This window comes from Lepisma saccharinum, chromosome 4 (assembly GCF_977018435.1).
Source record: "Lepisma saccharinum chromosome 4, izLepSacc3.1, whole genome shotgun sequence".
Taxonomy (NCBI): Eukaryota; Metazoa; Arthropoda; class Insecta; order Zygentoma; family Lepismatidae; genus Lepisma; species Lepisma saccharinum.
The window spans coordinates 68,017,617-68,031,513 of NC_139232.1; positions in this window are offsets into that span (position 1 = coordinate 68,017,617).

A 13,897-nucleotide genomic window follows, 5' to 3' on the forward strand; every position below is an offset into this window, starting at 1 on the left:
AAAAATATATAATATTATTCCGTATAAAATTGATTATTGTATTACTAAATTGATTGATTTTAATTGTGTTGCTTTTAATTAAAACTGCCGGCCCCCGTGGCGGAGTGCTTAGCACATCGCGTTACGACGACAGCGGTCCTGGGCTCGAATTCCGGCCTGGGCACGGATGTTTGTGAGTGTCCATTTATCAGTTTCATCATATCATTCCTCATCACCATCCTCGCAAATTAGACAAAAATGGCACAAAAAGCGAAGTAAAAGAAAGCAAATCAAATCAATAATTTTAATTAAAACTAAACTCACTATAGAAGTCAGTTAAGCAGGAAGGCAGCAGAAGAATGACAGCTTATCGGCGAAACCCTTTCCTATCATATACACACAACAAATATGTACATGTGCAAAATATATAATTTAGTCAATAAACACTAGTTCAACACTAATATTTTATTTTGAATCTGCAAACTGGCTGAAAAAATTAGTTGGCTTATTTGATTACAACTGAGCTTCTTTTTTTGTAAGTTATTCTAGTGAAACTTTTGTTGCCGTTTTCTGTCCGTAAGTTTGTTAATTCAGGAATGAATTAAAGTTATATCCAAACGAAGACAGTCAGAAAATTGCAGGTTTTTACCTTGGAACACTAAAACACTTCTATCTTCATTTAACTTTTTGGATTCCATTTTCTAATATTCCTGTGAAGAGCATGTTCCAATGTCACTTCGGGTTCGGGCCTATTATAATAATTAATGCACTGTTACAGAAATTGAATTACATGTTTAAGAGATGATAATTAACCTATCGTTAATGTCCAGGTTGAAGAGGTCCTCCATTTCTTCTCTCGGGATCTCGTCAAAGAAGGCATCATTAGAAATATTGGCATATGAGGTAAGTAGCAATGATTTTTATTTGAAAACAAACGAGTTTAATGTGTCTCCGGCTTATACTACTGTTGCCGTAAAAATAAAGCTAATAAAAAATATTGTGACATTTTATGTAAATAAAAATACTTTTGGTAAAATTTTCTTCCTCGCTTCGCTAGCAGTACCTGCTTTTCTTAGTATTATCAAGTTCCGAACCGTAGCTGGGGGTGGCGAGAGTCGGCCTTGGGCGCCGAACGATCTAAATGAAAAGAGATGAATTGTGGTTTTTCCATTAATTCCGAAGAAGAGCACCCTGCCGAGATTTCTTCTTTGGAACCTTTGAATATGGTATTTTGCGCATTTTCTCTCTTCGATCTTCAATTCTTGAAGGTTTACTCTTTCAACGAAGGTTTGGCACTTGTTACAAATAACACAAACTCCCGTTGCTTCGTAAAACACACTGAAAGGAGGTTCAAGTAGTATAAAATACCCTATTACTGGGACGAGAAAGTATGAACCCCCCTCAGGCAGATTTGGCTACACTTAAAACTAGCCCAACATGCCCATATCAGCTTTTTGCTCAAGTGTGGCACCCTGTCTAATCCAAGATTTTTGTAAAAATGCCCTCGGGAATTTCCCGGGAAAGTATGACCCCCCTCAGATTGATTTGCCTACACTTATAAAAGGCACTTCTGTGAGATTGTTGTCCATAAATTTGTTAAAAATATGCCCCTCTTGATATTTTTCTTTTTGGCTACACTTAAAACTAGGCCAAACGTATTAACACACACACACACACACACACACACACACACACACACACACACACACACACACACACACACATATATATATATATATTTACTTCCGGTCCACTTCCGGTCCACTTCCGGTTATTTCTGTAGTAGATGGAAAATAGCGGAGCTGGATCGCCCGGGCGAGTCGTAGCCTTTTAAGCTGTATATTTTAAGGTACCTTCACGATAAAGAGATTTTGCATTACATATCAGCTAGTATTGTGAGAGTGGCTGAAGAGTGTGGGTATGTTGTTGCAGTGCTCCTCATATTTTTAAAAAAAACACAAAAATATAGCAGATTTGTATAAATTGAATTATAGGTTTGTTTGATTTAATATACAGAATTTTTTATTATTCATATCAAACTAGTACTAAGACAACGCATTTTGCAGAGGCCTTCTAGAATTGCTCTGTGACTCTCTCATTTCTTACATCATAAACATATGATTTTTCACCTATGAGAATAACACTACATATGGTGTCATCAGGGAGTGTATTGTGGAATTCACAGATAATTTTAATGTTTGTCCTGTCATTAACCACAACTTGTTTTCTTTTTGAAGTGTTGATGACAAACATGGGTCTCTGTGCTTTGAATTCATCTGGTGTGTAATACATGTCAGTATTGCCAGTAGTGACCCTTTTGTATGCTGTAAATGCTTCATATAATTTAAGGAAATCATCCTTGGACATGTCTAAATTATAATTTTCTCTGGGGAACACCTCATTTCTGCCATTTTTAAGATATATGTTCTTGATGTTGCAGTTATCAAATCTACTTGAATTTTTTTCCTGATTATTGTGTCTTCCAGTCTGAAACAGTACCACCACAAAATCCGGCATGTCATATTGTATACTGGAGAATGAATTTGTAGCATCAAACTCATAATAAGTACCAGTGGCAGGCTTCTGTACACATTGATATGTATAAAATTGTAAAGGTACTTGTGGATTTTTTATTATATCTGCTTTGTATTTAAGAGCATAACTGGCTTCATATTAAACAACTGGAATTCTTAGCTCCATAGTCTGAATAATGCATTTGCCTTCATCATGTAGAGTATTGGGCAGAGCTTCCCCTGTAGAGTTTAATGTGCTGTACCTCATCAAAGCATTATTATCATTGGCAGCTCTTCTAAATGTGATTCTTAAACCACCCTTCCACATAACATCTTTGTAATCTGAGAAGAATCCTGGCAACAGGCGCATAGGGAACAGCACTGTGTGGCTCTTAGATATAATTTTATCACCAGCCTCAAATCCACCTATTTTGTAGTAAGAAGCCTCGGTTTTGGATAATTTTAGTGTGGCCAAAGCTGTGGAGGTAATGCCGGGATAATCCACTCTGTTTATAACAACACCATGTTTTCTGATCTCAATTTCAGAGAACAGATGCGGCACAAAATTATCTACCAATCTTATATTTGAATTTGCCGGATAATCTGTTCCATCGAGCTTTACAACATCAAATTTGATGTATAGATCTGCTCTGTGAGGGTGTATAAAGCCATCCTCTACATCAAGATCAACCTCAATCTCTGTGTTGGGTTGATTTAAATTTGCAAATGTCCTCCTGTTTGGGGGGAATGATTGTAGGTCATAACTCTCAATATTTTCAATTTTTTCTTGTATGTATTTTTATTTAAATATTAATCTCTATGATTGCAGTTGTTGTGGCTCCAGCAAAATCAACTAATTCTTCTTTTTCATTAGTGACCATCAATTCAATGTTATCTATTCTATTATGGCACACAGGAAAATATAATGTTGGGGATGGAGTGTAGATGATGGGCTCCATAAATTCAGAATTAGGTTTAAATGTTGCAATGATGCCAGTTTGTTTGTGAGTGCCTATGCCATTTGATTTGGTGATCATACCCTCGGCCACATTACAGTGAATATTCAGAGTCTCTATGGCTAAGAATTTGGGTATATTAATAGCAGTGTGTTTGATGGCTGGTTCAAGTTTTGTGTTGTTCTCAATTCCTAACAGCTCTCCTATAGTACCCAGATCCACTGTTTCTGTAGCAGATACAATCTCTACTCTGTGAGTGACAGAATTTTGAGTTAATACTATACCTCTGGGTAATTGAGCATTTAAAGTGGACAGATTATATTGCCCTGGAGTGATGACAATTTTTTGATCCCCTACTGCAATTTTGTTGTTGTGGTGTGTAATATTAGGGATCAAGTACATGCCATAAAATGCTCTGAAAGCTATTGTTTTGGGATACACTATATCATCATGTAATTTGAGTTTCAATATTGAATTTTGGCTGGTGAGATGGAATACCCCCATGATGTTTCAGATACCACAGGGCCTTTTGAAAATTTTCAATTGATGGTTTATTTATTTGAGACATATATCTAAGAACAGATAAACACAAATGTCCACAATTAACATCTTTGAAGTTTTGAACACGGGCATTATTGTAATAAAGATTAGTTGATTTTAGATATTTTATTAAATTTTCAGGTGGAACACCTCCAAATGAATCAAACACAAATGCCTCATCTTTTAAATATTTAAGATAACAGATCCAGTGAGTGCCCTGATTTTTGTACTTATGCAAATTAACAATGCCACACTCTTTGTTGAGTGGTTGTTCTGGTAAAGAATCAGACATGTACACACCTCTAAAATTTTTGATGCCCAGTGGCTTGATTAAAGCTTCAATATCTTGGTTTGTAAGCGGCTCTTGTTTTTTTAAAACTTATTCATGGCTCTATTAACACCTTTGCCTTGTTTCTCCATGGCCAGGTTATGGCGCTTCAATTCATCTAATTCTGCCCTATTCTTCTTGGCATCTATTACTGTTTTTGCTATGGCAGCTGATCCCCCAGCCAAGCTCCCAACAGCCCCAAGTGCTGCTAAGATGGCCGGGATAGTAAATATGAAACCCCCCACATGTGATTTTTTCTAGATTGCTGTAATTTTTTTAATTGGGGGGTACTAAGCAACAATTTCATACCATGGGCCTTTGCAAGACAAGAGCTTTTTTTCTTCCGCTGCTTTTTGGTTAAAAGGCTATCAATAGTTTTAAGAGATTTAAGACCTGCATAAGGTATTTGATACATAACACCCTTGGCCTTCATTCTAGGTTTATTATATATATATATTCACAACCCCCACCCCAGTTTTTGTTTGGTGTTCATAGCTATGGTGGTTCCCAATGCTGCTATTCTTTCACTTAAAGAAGCATCTTTGCTTACAAATCTACCAAATGCAGCCTCTTCTAATTTTTTGTCTGCAACATGTCTCTTGTCAAGATCAGAATGTGTGTTGTATGCTATGTCATGGTCTCTACAAGCAGCATCTAGGGGATTAACACCAGGGTCCCCTCTGTTTAATCTATGGTCCAATTTTGTGCCTGGACCACAATACTGATAGCCTGGAATGTGTAGTTCAAATGGCAGCTTGTTTATAATGTCATTAACCAGTCCCCGGCCCTCAGAAATATTCCAAAATTTAGGTGGTAGAGTATTAATAATTTTTATAAGATATCCAATCCCCTTAGTGTCATTCACTATAAAATTAGACAATTTTGTGCTTATCATGTCCATAATTCCAAACGTTTCATTGTAAAAATTGTAGTTGCCAGCATTTTCCTCCCCAGCTATCACCAATAACCTATCTACAAGTTTCCTGACATCATCAACCCACACAAATTCTTTAGGCAGGGTGTTGTATTGTTTGATTCCACTACCTGTCTTGATCTGTGACCATATGGGCTTGATTAAGTTGTTGTATTTTGCTCCATTGCTAGACTTGACTCTTTTTTGTGTGGGATCATTGTTCTGGTATAGAGCATCTGATTTTATTAATATTTCTTTGTAATGCTCATAATCTTGATCTGTATAGCTGCCAGGCCTTTTCCTAGTCATCAGTTCCCACAATCCAGGTGTTCCAAGATACTTAACAAAACCACCTTTTTCTCCAAGATGAGATTCTGAATATACAATCAGATCATCTCCCATAAATGTTACTCTGAAACTGCCAATTCTATGTATGATGCTACCATCACTCTCTGTGTCAGCATATAAGCCAAAGACCTCATCTTTGTTGAGCAAGAAGACCCAATTCAATAGAATCCTGGGTAGCTACAATTCTTCGAGGAGCAACAGGACTAGGTGTACGAATACTAGAAAGTGGGGTGATTGGATAAACTAATATGTTCCTAGCAGCTACAGGTACAAGCTCTGTGATCAAATTTTGATTTTGCTCTGTAACAGTTTTGAAATTTTAACTGATTCACTAATAGCATCAATAATAGGCTGTTCTGTTTGTTTGTGTTGTTCATAAATTCCTCGGTTCTCTGATTTCCATCCCTTAAATCTTTTTACAAGATAATCTCTTAATTTAAGATCATCAATGATTGGCCTTTTCATGGTTATTTATATATGTTTCAATGTCTAGAAAATTGTTGATTTTATTTCTATATTTGTCACTATTGGGTTTTCTTGTCATATCAATTGTGACAAACCCATAACTGTCCTGGTTCCAGCACCTACTGCAAAACTTGGAAAAATCATTGTAGCTCAAGTCCCCACCTACATATTCATCATGTATGTGTTTGAGGTTGTTATGATCTTGATGAAACACACATATAAAATTGCTGTTGTCTCGGATCAGCTGCTTCGGAATTTTAGAAAAAGTCTGTGCCAGGTAGAAACAATCAATGTTTTTGTGTCGGCCCTGTGTAAAGAAATTTCTAACCTTGTTTTGATTATCCAGTATAATGTCATCAAACACAACAACAGAATTATCGAGACAATCATGGAGTGGCTTAACATCTGGTTCAAAAGTGGCTATATCCAATCCATCATATAGCTTCATCAGCTGCTGATATTTTAATTGTTCCAAGCTCTTAGAGAAGACATACAAGTGCCTGTTTTTCCAGTCTAACCAGTTGGGTGCCAATAAAAAATTATCAATCATTAGTGTAGTTTTACCACAAGCCGATGGCCCAACAATAAGACATCTAATATTTTCAGGCAGCAACTTGCCATTTCTCTTAATCTGCTGTTCAGGTTCTGGCAGCCTTTCTATAACATCCCAGGTGCTCATATTATCACTTTGTCTGCATCGATCCAGCTGTGTTCTGGGAGTCCTAGCCATTTGACAAATAACTTGTTGCCTTTTCTGCGGATGATTTTTTCTATGAGATATGTGTCAGGCTGTTTAGTTTTGCTGAGTTCTTCTTCATAGAATCGGCCTTTGAGAATTTCTCCTCGGTGGTCTTTTATTATATATGTGTTAAGGGTCCCAGGTTTAACTTGAACCACTGTAAATAATTCAGTGCTCCAGTTTCTTGTAAAGCCTCCTTTGAATAAGTGCTTATATTTGCTGATTCTTACTTGATCACCCACCTTGTATTTGGCCTTTCTTGTTGTTGGCTGGTATCTAGGATAATAAACAGTCCTGATCAATTTTTGCTCATCAGATGAAGTTACTTCAGAGGGTTTCATGTTGATTGTGGAATGAACCGAGTTGTTATATTTATGTAGAAGTTCTGGAAGAATATTAAGCCATTTATAATTACCTTGAAGTGTAAATTGTTTATACATAAGATTTTTTAGGGTTTTGTTGAATCTCTCTACAATTGAGGCTTTGAGATCACTGTAACTCGAATAATGTTGTATTGTTGGAACACAGAATTATAAAATTCTTTGCCATTATCTGTTTGCAAATAGCGCGGTGATCTTCCACTCTGATTGATGATTGTCCTGATGGCTTCTGTAACACATTTTCCAGTCTTAGATTTGAGTGGCACAGCCCAGGCAAATTTTGAAAATGTGTCTATTACAGTGAGTAGATACTTGTAGCCCTTGTTGATTTTGTCTAAGTTTTTCAGCTGTCCACTTGCCATCTCAATCAAGTCGCTCTGCCATAAATCATCTATGCCTTTTGTGACTACTGGCAGTCTCTTATAATTATGTCTGGCTTGTCTGTGTAATTCATCAACAATAATTTGTCTAGACATAATATGAAAACAAGAATATTGCAACTATGGGGTGTTCAGGAGCTGATACTACAGGATTTTCTAAATATAATTTGTCTCCTATTTGTATATGAAATTCCAGAGAGCCTTCATCTTCAGCATAAGATGTTTCTAATGTATTGGGATCTGTAAAATCCTCTAACTCTACACTGGTGATTTTTGGTTTGTTGTCAGCATTTGTTATTGATAAGGTGGGGTAGTGGTGTGCCTGTGGTTGTAGCCAATATTTGATCTTGATTGGTCTCAGTGTGCCCCCAACAAAAAACTGGTAATAAAATTGTGCAGGGGACAGCATATATATTTTGCCACCTGGTGTAAATGGTGAATCATATTCTTTGTTGGGGATGCTGTACAATTCAAGAATTACTGTATGTTTTGGATTCTCGATTATGCCTGTTATTTCTTTTTCTGCTGTAAGCAATCTGCTTGTTACAGATTCAAGGTGCTCATTGATGGTTCTAACAACATCATCATGGCCTGGCTTGATTTTTATGTCCACAACAAGATTCTTGTATTGTTGCACAATCTCTTGAAGCTGGGTGGCAAAAAACAGACAGAGCATTTGCTTGATTGGATTCCATGGTCCCTAGCTGTTGCTTGATATTAGCTACAATTTGTTGCAAATTTTCAATAACTGCCAATTTTGAATTTTGAGCAGTAAGATCATGGACCTGTCTTCTGATATCCTCAAACAGGGCATGCAGTTCATTAATATGTTGATTAGTTGGTAGAGTGGCCACTGTTTGAGTGAGTTGTTTGATCTCTGTCTGGATATTCTTGATATCTTCTGATTTCAATATGCGATTCACAGCTCTCTTATATATTTTTAAGTTCCTGTGATGTAGGCAGATTTGTTACAGTATTTTGCAAAGATTCAAGTGCCAATTTCACATATTTAATTCAGATGCATCAGCCACATTTTGCATAGCATTTTGGAGCAGGGCTATATCTGCCTGAGTGGGTGTTGATTGTTGTAAAATTTCAAGTTTTGTTTGGATATCATCGATCAAGTGATGAAAATGAGATAGTTCAGATTCAGTGTTGAGGTTTTCAAGCTTTGTGATCTGTTGCTGGACACTGACAAGTGTGTCTACAATACCAGGCAGGCGGGATTCTAGAGATTCTTGTACATTTGTCAAATCACTTTGCACTGCTGCTATTGTACCCTCAAGATGGGTTATGGTACTTTGAATTTTTCCAAAATCTTCATATGTTTCAAGTTGCAGCTTAATGTTGGCAACACTCCGAGTTATTGCACTCAAAGCATCAGAAGATGGCAAGTTGTTCATAAAATTTTCAAGTGTCTCAATTTTTTCTTTAACCTCGGCTATGGCATTGTTCAGAGGGTCCAGATTAGGTATTTGGAGTGATTGAATCTGTTCTTTTAGAGTGGAAATCACGAGATCAAAATCTTCTTGTGATTTTATGCTTTTGACAATTGTTTGGAGCTGTGTCTGGACATTATTTATCTGCTCTTCCAATTGCTATTTCAATTGCTCAGAGTTGGTGGCCTGGGTCTTAAATTTGGCTTGAAGAGCTGCTACAGCCTCTTCTAAACTTTGAAAATTATCCAATGTGGCCAAGTCAGTATATATTTGAAGCAGCAATTTGAGTTCAGAATCAATTTTAAGAAGAGGGTCCATGCATTGTGATTGTAAATTTGTAATTTCTAGTTGAAGACTGGCATTGAGTGTGGTTTGTAAAGCTTGTAAATCACTTCTTAATTTCTTGACTCTGACATCAAGCATCAGAATCTCATCACTGTGATTTTCATGTCTTGTATGGCCAAATATATCATTGGGCATTTTTGTTTTAGTGGTTATTTATTATTGAATATCTGATTCTTAATTCTATAAAAAAAGGTATAAGCTTGTCATATGATCCCGGGACCTCAATATATAAGCAGTCACCAGCAGAAACAGTATATACAGTGCCAGAAATCATGTTTGAGTGCTTAATTCTATAAATATTTCTCCCCACTGAAATCTTGACATTACCCTCAGGGGTTGTAATAAATTGCAATTGACCACCTACAGGTAATTGGTAATGATTTAAATTATTGTTAAATATGTACAATGTTTTACCTGTTTCATCATCAACATCTGTAAGTATGCTGTTCAGATGAATAATTAACAAAGCACTTAGTTTAGATATCATATCAGAAGAGGGTTGTGGTGTTGGCAGGTCCATAATAGCCTGTTTTTTGAACCCAAATAAGTTCATAGGCATGTTTATTTATTTCAAATCATGCTCTGTAATTGGGCATTGATTACCACTTTTCAAATCACAATGACCCCATGGTAGAGTATGTATGCCACATGACAAAATGCATCTCTTATCATCATGTGGATCCAGAGCCACTTTTCTTACAATATTTGTAGTCAACAAGTGATCCACACTCTGAATTCTGGATTCTGATGTTCTGATTGTGCTACATGATTTAAGGCAATTTTTGTAATCTTCAAATTCAAGCTCTTTGTCTACAGTCACTCTGCCAATGCCCTTGGCCTTTTTGGCAACAGCGCCACTACATGTTTCAAAACTGTACATCTTGGCCCTTAACCCAGCAAATGCCACAATAACATCACCAAGTGTCTCATCTTTTAACTTGCCAGGCACCTTTTTGTTGTGGGGTTTAATTTTTGAATGTTCAGTGGTATCAAAATATTTAAACAATTCAGGCTGTGCCATATCTTGATAAACATCTTCTGTTTGAATATCAAGAACAAAACTATCTGTGTCCATGTACATCAGTTTTACACGATCCTTATAAAAAGGCTTCAACACATTATAAAACAATTTTAACATGTGTAATTTGGCCAATTCCAATATCACAGCCCCTACATAAATAGGCTTATCAAACTTAGTCTTTGTTTTTTTCATGTTGAAAAGTGCCATATTTTCATCATAAATTCTTCTGTAATTGAAGTTGGGCTTTGCTATCAATTTTTTGCTCCGGCTGGGGTCAGTAATTATTTTAACATCAATATGTTTTCTGACATTTTCAATTGTTTTGCCATACACTGAATTGACCATCAATTTAAACAAGGTCTTATCAAATTGGCTCATTGCAGATGTTCGAAGCTCTGTGTTTGTATCAATATATGGCTTCAACCATCTTGAGTGCCTGAACCTTAAGACTTTGCCAATTTTGGTCACTTGAACACCATGATGCATCAGGAACTGGAGGTTTTTGTAATATAAGACATAATTCTGTTTCGGCTCTAGAGTCATCATCAATTTCTTCTGTTTAGAGCCAGGTGAACACTTAACCTCGGGAATTGGGGGCAGATCAGAAAATGTGTTGTGTAAATCATCAGGAATTGTCAGATCAACTTCTAAGAACAGGCCATAGTTACTGTCATCAAAATCCTTAATATCTTCAATATTGAAATCTTCAACCCACTCAAGCCCTGCATATGGCAGTTTTTTCATCATAGCATAACCATAGAGGCTGTTGGCATCTACATACAGTATATAATTTGATGGCAGTGCTGGATCATAATCGGGAATATATTTGTTATTTGCTCTGGCATATCTCTGAGAACATTGCACCATGCCTCCTCTTATACATTGTTCCATAAACAGATACATATCTTGATCCTGGATCAGATCCAATTGCATTTTAGTGTTTAAAAACATTGCAGACAATGCAAGGGCCCGGAGCACTGTAAAAATACATTGGATCCAGCTTATAATTTTGCATGGAAGATTTTCTGAATGCCTGAAGTATATTAGCTGAGAGAGTGACATCAAGTTTTAAATAAGCCTTGTGATAATCACCAAATGTCTGGCATTTTAAATTGTTCTACATCAACTGGGCATGGTGATAATCATCATCAGTGATTCCAGATCCTCTGATTTTGCTGTAAAACTCTTGTTGTGGTGGCAGAGAACACTCATCAAATTTAGAAAAATCTGTAACATAATCATATGGATATACACCCTTCCGCCTAATTAATTTCAGCTCCTGATTTGGAAACAAAGCACATGTGATTTTGAATTGATCATCAGATAATTGAGTGGCCAGTGTAGCCAGGCTAGCAGACAGAATTCTGTATGAATCAAGAAATCTTAAGTGAATAGGAACACCATTAACTTTAATTATTTTGCTAATGGCAATATATTTCTCATTATTTTCAGCTAAAATATTTAAATTCTGCTTGTCAAACCCCTCGTACCTGATCAAATGATGAAAATCATAATTGGATGCACCATGGCAAAATATAGGGACAAATTTTGGTCTCTGGATCTTAATATTACAGCTATTACACAGGGCCATTAAGAATTTACCATCTGTATGAGAATGGTGATGAACCTTGATATTTGTATCTGAAAATTCAGAATCATTTACCGGGCATTTTTCTGCATTGTTGAAATCTTCAATCTGTTCCTCTGTTAAAGGCAACATAGGTTTTGATTTTAATAAGACATTAGATGCTATGTCATGGCACTCATTTTCTATTCTATCTGCAAATTTTTTGATGGCATCTCCTCCCATGTATAAATCTTCTTTACTAACAACACCATCCTGTACAACAACATAATAAAAACTAGAAGGTTCATGTAACTGGTATGATGTACTTGAAGATTCATCAGGATCTGGGCTACAGAATGCAAGAGGTTTGAGATTTGATTCAAAATCACAGACTATATATGCTGGGTGTTCCAACAAGGCTTCAAATTTTTTGAATTTGGCATTTTCACTTGGGTTAGGCATAAGCATATGAACAGGTTTATGATTCCCACAGTATTTTAAATGTTCAATTAACTTGTTTTTAGCAATTTCTGCATTTTTTTCACGAACCCCTTTTATTATTTTTTGACCATCAAATACAGTCAAACATCTTCTGCACAACTTGAATATTGTCTTAGATTTGTCTAGTTGTGTTCTAACTAAAGCTTCAAGATTATGTATCAGAGTATAATGGTGTGTATCATCTCCTTCAATTAAGAGCAGATCAATCGGAACAGCAGAATCATCATCAAATGTACTGATTCTGAGAGGTGCAAGCAATTGCCACGGCCAGTAGAACAAATAAATACATTAATAGATAATTGTTTACCATTGATATTCCTGGCCTTTTTTTCAAATTTATCAATATTCTGAACAGACATTGGATACTCTAAACCCTCCATTGCTTTATCAAAATCATTTTCATGTTGTTTATAATAACTTATTCGCTCAGGATGCCTTGAAACTGGATACAAAGCAGCTAAAATACACCACAAAAAGCATTTCTCATCATTATTTTTTATATTAACCACGGCTTTTTTGTTTTTGATATTGTCAGGTAAAGACACATATGTAGATCCTTGTAATGGGCTGAATTCAGAAATATTAATATATAACTTGTGTGGAGTTCCGCATAGGCTCCATCCTGAATCTTTTGCAGCAAATTCAGAGTGTTTAATATTCAATTGATCTATCAAACTGCTTATTATTTTGTCTGAATTTGTATTTGAATATACATGTACAGTTTCTGTTATGTGGGGCTGTGTAAATTTTGTGCCATTTGATTTCTTATATTGTGTAAACAATTTGAGGGACAGCTTATAAGAGCCATTTTGTGCATTTAGAATTGCCTGCACATCAGGATTTATACTGTTCAAAAAATTCTTAATACCACGTTTTTTCTCTGAAACAAACCGGTAATCCCTTAATTGGCCGTTAAAACTGCTATGGATGGGTTCATAGCGTGGCTGCTTTGCTGCTCTAGCATTAACAGGTGTTTCATGCTTCCTTTTCAGACCAGATGTAGATGGTTGTGGGAGCAATGTTGATGACTGTGCAGAACAAGTATCTATATGTTTATACGTGAAGTATTCCATGCTATATTTTCTATGGCATTTAGGGCATATTTTTGTGGGAGTTCTGCATTTGTCTGGATTACAATTCTTTTGATGCTTAGCCCAATTGGGGCTGGATATATTCTTTTTGCATTGATTACAATGTTTTTGATTTGGCATTTTTATTATTGGTTTATTATATAAAATTTCTTGGGATTCAAATCAAAATTCTATGCTTAATAAAAAATATCAGTTGGGTTCAGCAGTGTGCTTTGATAGAATAGAATAAGTATTAATCTACAGAAGCACTAAGCCACCACAAATACATATCAACACAGGCATGTCCTAGAAAAGCAAAAACCTAATACCATGTGTCATGTATAACAAACTGGGGCAGATATAAACCCTTTGTTCAATATATTAGAAATATGTTTGATATGAATAATAAAAAA